The sequence below is a fragment of the Centruroides sculpturatus genome, unplaced genomic scaffold (assembly GCF_000671375.1).
Source record: "Centruroides sculpturatus isolate CEXI.00-Female unplaced genomic scaffold, Cexi_2.0 scaffold1040, whole genome shotgun sequence".
Taxonomy (NCBI): domain Eukaryota; kingdom Metazoa; phylum Arthropoda; class Arachnida; order Scorpiones; family Buthidae; genus Centruroides; species Centruroides sculpturatus.
This window is the reverse complement of record NW_019388358.1, coordinates 116,671-124,871: the sequence shown is the minus strand read 5'-3', so window position 1 is coordinate 124,871 and position 8,201 is coordinate 116,671. Positions and strand designations below refer to the sequence as shown.

The following is an 8,201-nucleotide window of genomic DNA, read 5'->3' as shown; positions in this document are numbered from 1 at the left end:
CATTTGTAAACACCAAGCGTAGTATGACATGGCTCGTTTGTGTAAACCATTCAGTCTGTGGAATTCGCATCGTTCGTAAAATATATCACCGAATAGAGCAGAGAGATTTAATGTGGGATAAAGTATGCAATAAACGCATGTATTAGCCATTTTCTGTAGCATTTATTCATAAATGGTTTAACTATTTCTCTACAGTTTTGTAACTTCTTCACTTGTAGTATCGATCAAATAAGGAAGCATCGCGTGTTTCAAATGAAATAAGCAAGCCTTTGCCTTGTTCATCCAGCTTTATTAATTAATTAAAGTCCAGTATTTGTAGAAAGCCGTAAAAAGAATTGAAAACATTGTTCATTAAGATGGTTTGGAATAGCTCATTTTTCTATTCAATCCTATTTATTCAATGATACGTTACATACTATAAAAGTTATTCTTGACTTTCAAATAATGTTCTCGTATATTCTATTTTAAATTTCATTTATAAATAAATAACATAATGTCTATATGCTGTGACAGATTCAAATAAATTACTCACACATTGATCACAATACTGTGCTATTACCGTGTAATTTCATTCTTTATACGTTAATCCACTTATCTGAATTTTCGATTATCCGAACCACCTTCAGAACGAATCAATTCGAAGTTGTACTTTATATATATTCCTACAGCACAGTATCCATTTACAAAATTATTCATATAGAATTAAAGGGAGAAGGAAATGCAACAAACAGGAAGAGTGCTTCCCTAGAAAAATTTTATGGAAAATTGACTCCTATTCAAGTATTCGAGACGAGAAAAACCTAGACAACTCGTGCTCAGGACGTCGATGAGGAACGAACCCACGACCAACTAACTACTAGTGTTTATTGGTTTCATCCACGCAGCCACCAATGGGTCCGTTGATTCAAAGGGTATTTCAAAGAAAGTACTCGAAAAATAAACGTTTTATATATAAACCAAGAAAGGATTGTGGGTTTAACAGCATAAGACAACAGAATACGTNGCCATAAAAATTATTTCCCACTGAGTTTGTTCCTTGTTGAGTCGGATCCAGTTAGTCAGGGATGTGTCACCAGGAACTTTCGATGGAGAATCCATATTGGACGCCAGACCCTTAACAACAACCATCTGACCTAATGGAAAAACCCAAGAGGAATTACAAGAAAAACCCCTCAAGAAGAGAGAGTCGTCTTCAAAAAGTCTGCCCAACAAAGTCGTCCTCCAGGATTAAAACTGTGACCCAGGATTCAAATCGTGACCCAGGTTTAAACCGAAGAGAAAAATTTGTGCCTGATTGAGCCTCTACACTTCTCCATGCCTCCACACCAGTGAACGGAGAGGATTCAGAACTAGTGGAAAGAACAGTCCATCGACAAGGTATTTATCAACCCGCAATTTGTTTTTAAACTCTCTCTCTCGACGGGCCTCTCTTGAATAGGGGAACTATGACCGAAATTGACTCTCTTTGTATTTCCTTTAGTTTCATTAAAATTGTTAATTGTTAGCAACCATGGAATCCGATTAAGTTACTTCCTCGTCTCTCTCCTCACCTCTACTCCGAATCCAATCGCTCACTTGCTACCGCTCGCGTGACGTAACGTCGCAATTGCCGAGTCCCCCAGAGACTCAGTGGTGTCAGATTTAGGTCTCCTGACGTGATGTCAACGAGACACCGACCCTACGGTCACAGATTAATACATACCTGCCATATAATTTAACCCTCAAACTTATAGCAAGTTACCAAGGTTATGTAGGTTAGAATAGAAATATGATTATGGTGTATGATAAAAGTACAGTGTCAAAAAACTGGTGTGGCATTATTAACTATTACAACCTCTTATTATATAAACTATATCATTTATTGAGAGATTGGGCAACAGGCTCTTAATACACCAAGCAACCACTAAGAAGTTTGATAGCTTGCTAAGAACTTTATCAGTTTATCTGATATACCAGTATAACAGACATTCCAAAATCAATAACATCTCTAATAAATACTGGTATACTTTCTTATATTTTATCTTATAGACTATTATTTGGATTGTTATAAATGCTTGGCCCAGTATGGCTAAGAAGACCTTGTACCAGTAAACAATCTAGTCCATTAAAAACTTTACACAGCATAGTACTATGACAGTACCATAATGTACTGTACAACAGTACAAGTAACGAATTAGTAGAACACCATAGTATGTCTTTAGCTATGCTCTTTCATTTGTATCAGTAGTGTACAGTTAGCTTATCAGCTATGGAAAACATCAAGAAATATAATGTTCATTTATACTAAAATTTTTTATTACAAATAAATTTGCCAAACACAAGTTTTAGCTGAAAATATATGGACAGCCTGCTAACGTTATAGTAAATAGCACATAACAATTGTTAGGAGTGTTATTTCACTTATTTACTTGTCTGTTGTAAAAACTTGAAATTTGTAGTCACCTTATAAATCAATTCCTTGTTTTCGAGACTTTTCTCAGGCTTAAAAGTCTGTATATGTCAGTAGGAATGTACAAATTTATTCAAAACATTCATATTTTGGTTTTTCATTATATTATTTGCAAAGAATTGATACTGTTTGATAAATAAAACATTAATGCATTGATCTGATAAGTGTTAAATATATATATTTTTAATATGTTATCACCAGTGTAATAAGAATATTGTTTGAAAATGAATGATTTATCATATTAAATAAAATCAGATAAAATTTATATTATTATAAATAAATACAAATCAGTTCTATATTTGCTGATGAAATGTTAAGATAGGCAATATGGAGATTATTCATGTTATGAAAATTGATTTATGCATTAGTTAATTAAGTAGAAACTTGAATTTAATATGTATAAAAAAGTGTATTAGCTGACTGTGCTGGTCAGCTGCAAATGATATATACTATCTTTCATTCATCTGATTGTAACTTAAGAGTCTTAATTGTTGTCAAGAGCAGTGTTTTCAACCTCTTTCTCATCACAGACTGGTAAAATCATGGATAATTTTACCTGAACCAGTAAATTACATGTGACTATGAATTATGCTTATTTATTACACTTATATAAACTTATCTAGAGCCACTTTTGAAACAAAGTATATACAATAAGTGTAGATTACTATTTAAATGTCACTCGTAGTCAACTGCGCCAGTGTCAGTAAGATAAGATATTTTTCCGCAGACCAGTGAAATTTTTTCACGGACCAGCAATTGAAAAACACTGATTGAGAGTGTTATTAAGTGCTTTTCTCTTAATCTCATTATACATTTTTATAACTAAAATAATTAAATGCTAAATTAATAACACTAATTCCAGTATGAAATTTTCCTATGATTTTTTCATAAATTGATCATTTTGCACAACTAAAACTTGTTCTGAATATTCTGAAAGTGAATAACTGAAAAACTGCCCTATCTATTGCTAGATTGCATTAAAATATATAAACTCTGGAATTTACTATTTTTACTATTGGTTTTAGAAATATTAAATTGTTTACATTAAGTGAAAAAAGTTACCTAATACAATCCACCAAAACTGCCTCTCCTTCCGTAATCGAATTCCACTTCTTTATATTATTGATAACAATCTTTCTTAATTTGTTAGGTATGGAATATTTTTCTAAAACTACATACTTTTCTAAACAATTAAACACATCTTCTCTGAAAATAAAATAAAATAAATTTAAAAATTGAATTCAATTTTATTATACTGTATATTTTTTAATACTTAATTTATACTATGTATAATGTATTAAATCATAAATGTACAATTATTAGAAAGGTTTGGCCACTTAGTTATAACTTTCAGTACATGATGAAAGAACTCAGTTTATCAGCTGATTATAGGAAAAAGAAAAAAGGAATCATCTCAGAGGAAAAATGTAAAACTTACAGATTTCAGCTCTGTCCATATTGTATGGATAGCACTTACCACATACAGAAACATGAAAACCTGAATTTCTACCCTTCCTTTATATTTTTAAGATTAATGGTACAGTTTGGTCCAAGAAATCTTTGTGCAATTAAACACAACTTGATCTTCTAAGGTGGTATTTTCCTAAACAATGTCAACATCTTTTATAGTATAGGAATAACACCACACAACTCAATAAGTTTTTCCTTTCGGGACAGAAGAATTGATGACTTATTATAAATCAAACATAAACAAACTTATTTTATGTGCACGCCATAGTTGAATTTATGAATTTGCTAAACAGTAAATGTGGGGGAAACTTTTAATATCACAAAGTAACTATAGACTTTGATTTAAAGTTAAACATTCTATGTTATCTAAAGTGTTTTTTACAACATTAATGTTTATTCTTTTAGAAGTAATAAACCCCAAAAGATGAATCTAAAATAATGTTTCCAACCTTTCTAACTTTTAATAATTTGCTCTAGTAGAATATCCAATATTATTAAAATACAGACCTATAATGTACAGTACTACATGAAATATTATTACCACATTTAAAAAAACATTAATGAAATTAACTTGATCAAAATTAATAGCGAATCATTCTCACGTTTTTGGAGGAACTCCTTTGATTATGTGTGTGGCAGACAACATTACTGCTTCTCAAGGCATGTATTGTTTCACTGATCCTAGAGTTAATTTAAAATTTGGAACTTTTCATATTTAACAGTATGTTAATCAGTATTAAAAATATATTATTATGGTTTATGTTGAAATTATAATCAGTATCAAATTTTAAAATCAAAAGATTTAATCAAATCTCTTTACTGAAACTGATTTGTAAGCATTTGTTTTTGTTTTTTTTTCCTGTTGTGTGTTTTCCTTCATGTTTATGTTAAAATATAAAAAAATAATGCATTTTGTGCAACATTTCGCATCCACAAACACTATTGGCTTCCTATAAGTAGGAAATTTGAAAGTTAACAAGCAGTTATTTATTGTGATATAGTTACAATGCTCTTAGTCTTGCCACTGTACATCATACTTTTCCTGTTAACAATATTTAATAAAATAAGTTTTCCTTTTTTGTACAACATTGTATACATTTATATTTCTTAAACTGTAAACAATTAATGTTGATAAATTTTGAAATTATCTGTGTTTATATACCAAAACTTTACCATAAATAAAATTATTACAATTGTCAGTTCTCAAATTACTTTTTAGAAGAATAGGTAGAACTGTAGTTTATTTTTTTAAACTCTTTCTTCCCTGTGGGCACTAAGAGAGCCTTCATTAGCAAGCCCATTATGGTTTCGGCCAGGCCCACAATGGGACGACTGGTTGCAAGGAACGGGGCCCGACATATCTGAATTTATGTGAGAGATATGGTACATTGCAGACCAACTAAAAACAATTTATGTGAAGTGTCTAATGTTCTGTACAATAACAAACTGTTTATATGAAAGTGTTGCTACTTGTTATACTGTCAAGACCTAGTATAACAAGGTGATAGCCAGATGTTTGAGACTTCAGTCTACCGCTCTGAGATTGAATTCGGGTTGTTCAAGAACCCAGGGCGATCTGTACCCGATGTTTCAAGTCCTGTCTCATACAGTCGGGCAGCCCACATTGAGGATCATGAGAAAACAAGGATGAGTAAGGTTAAAAATAGCTCTCTCTTAATGCCCTTGATAAATAAAACAAAACTAAAATATCACCAGCTGCCATATTGCAAGTATCGTGAATGCGTTTTCACTTCCTGAACCCGGGACAGTGGCGTAGCCAGGGTTCTCCAGGCCTGGTGTGGAATCAGATTTGTGGGCCCTTGTAAATGGACTAAAATATTTTTGTGTAGTGGTTTATATAGTGTATAACTTAGAGTTGAGTTGATATTTTCCTGTGTAATAGGGACCCCAGCAACTCAAGCAGCCAAATGATTGCCATGAAAAATTTTTCGGTTCTTTCTTTTCCTGTGATTTTGGGCCTATTGTGTGGTGCTTTCTCTATGGGCCTATTGCTTTCCAGGGGCCCGGTGCGGACCACACCTACCGCACTCCTCTAGCTATTGACCCAGGGATTGGATTTGTGGGAAGCCAGTGTTTGTTTGGATTGTTTCATTTTGTTGAATTACAGAGAATGAGGCGTTTGACATGTAAGTGCATGAGGGCGAGAATTCAAGTAAAGGTTAAACGGTGTATATCTTCGTGTGCAGTGATGTTGTATTGGCGAGGGAGATTCTTCTCCCTCCCAAATGTTCCTAAAACACAAAGACAGTGAGAAAGCGAGTTCATTTATTATCTAAGGTCAACATTATTACCTTTATGAGACTGCAGTTGTTTTTCTTCCCGAACAGTGTTATGAGAGAAACGAAAGATCTGACTTAGTGTAACCTAACTGAAAACTAAATCCTTGTAACGCCTGTTTGGGAAGAAAGGTAGGCCGAATGTCACGTCCGGGTGGTCACAATCGGGAATCAAATCCGTTGTCGGTCCACCAGTGGTCTTCGTTCCCTGAACACCAAACTAATCCATTGGCAAGAGACACGGTCGAGCCACTGGTGCTCGAACTCTGTTCGAGCGCGGTAAGAGTCCGAAAGACTCGTTCGGAAATTAAGTTCGAGACAATGGGGAAACCGACACAGTGGATAAAGAGATTAAGCCAAGCAGAAGCGACCATTCTTTCCCTTTGAATTTCTGGCTTTTTGATAAATAAATCTCTCCCCTAAATTTTCAGTGTCGTCCGTCCGTCCGTCTGTCTTAATCTCGAGAACGGCAATAGATGAAATTCGAGACCAGATATGGAAACCTTATGGACGGCAGGCGCCAATTAACTATACACCAACTTCCGATGTAAACCTGAAGTCACGTTTTTTCAATTCAAATCTTTTCCCCCGAAAGCAGTTAATAGATGATCGGCACGATTCTATTGTTGAAGGAAAAAGTATGATGTACGGGGGCAAGCCACTACTAATTTGAGGTGGAGAGCATATGTTTTAAATTAAATGATTAAAAATTGCAGCCCGGCATTGTGACTAAGTCACAATAAATAGTTTTACGCATATTTATCTAGCAATAAAAATTACATAATAAGTGATTACATTTTAAGTACTGATACCCAATATCGTACTCGATAAATGCTTTTGATACTTAAGACCCAGCATCAAAAGCATATACTACAGTATGTAGTTATGTCTTCTGTTATTCTTTTGTAATGTATCAAGACTGTTTTCTATGTGATTTTCACTAATGTGCAATTAAAAGCACAAACAAAAATTAAGGAAGCGCTAAAAAAGATAATATAGAGTGACAAATGTCAAATAAACTAACAGAAGTTTATAAAACAACACAAATAACATACGTCACAGGAAGTAATTAATTTTATGGTTTAAAAAGAATACTGGAATAATGGAAGATATAATTAGGTTCATTGTTTTTAAAGAATTTTTAAAATAAAAAGATAATTTTATGTAAATTATAAAACACGATTGGAATATTGAAAAAGTATTTATGCTTTTTTGGCTTGTATGAAAGAATTACTCAGAGGATCTCCTAAATACATGGGGTACAATAAAGATTTCCTCCTCCTCCTCTTCTTGCTTCGTTTCTTGGACTTGATCTCTCGAAGCTGTTTGGAATTTTGAATCATATTTCTTAAGGGTGCTTCAATCATTTCCTCATCTTTCTCTTCTATTCATTTCCTCTTCGCATAAACACATTGGAGGGACAGCTATTTGATCAGGGGCGAATCCTGGCCAAAATTTTTGAGCAAACTGAAAGTTATAATAGGATTACTGGACCTATCTGTAACACTAAACAATAGGCAGAAATGTTATTTGGTGTGAATAAAATAACGTCTAGCGACAACGTACGCAAGGACGGATCTAGGTTTTTCGGGGCCTAGGGTAACAAAAAATGGGGCTCCATCGGAAGTCCAATGGAGCCCCATTTTTTGTTAGATTACGATTCTTTAAATTGGGGTTTAAAATTCATTTTTAATACAGTAGAACCTCGAAAACTCGTCCCTCGATAACTTAGCACTCCGGATAACTGGTCCACACCTTGGCAGGGCGAAAAAATCCTTAGTTAATTAATTTTCATTATAGACAGCTTTATAAAAGTATAAAAGCTCTCAATGTATTTTTCTGAGGTCTGTCTTATCAGGTAAATTACTGTACACAGTGTATTCATTAATTTTCATTTTCATGTAGTATAGGCTCTATGCCTTCATAAAGGACGTACTTTTCCTTTGTTTAAGGGTATTTGGGCAGTTTATTCTCTGTTATATTCT

General features: G+C 33.5%; 1 protein-coding gene across 1 annotated transcript in view; it reads left to right on the top strand.

The window, feature by feature from the left end:
• Window positions 1-1,092: 1,092 nt before the first annotated feature.
• Window positions 1,093-8,201, top strand: part of LOC111616897 (DNA/RNA-binding protein KIN17-like) — a 33,258-nt gene continuing 26,149 nt past the window's right edge. Inside the window, exon 1 of the mRNA XM_023358254.1 lies at window positions 1,093-1,377. The gene's annotated coding sequence lies outside the window, so the exon portion shown is untranslated. The remainder of the gene's footprint in view (window positions 1,378-8,201) is intronic.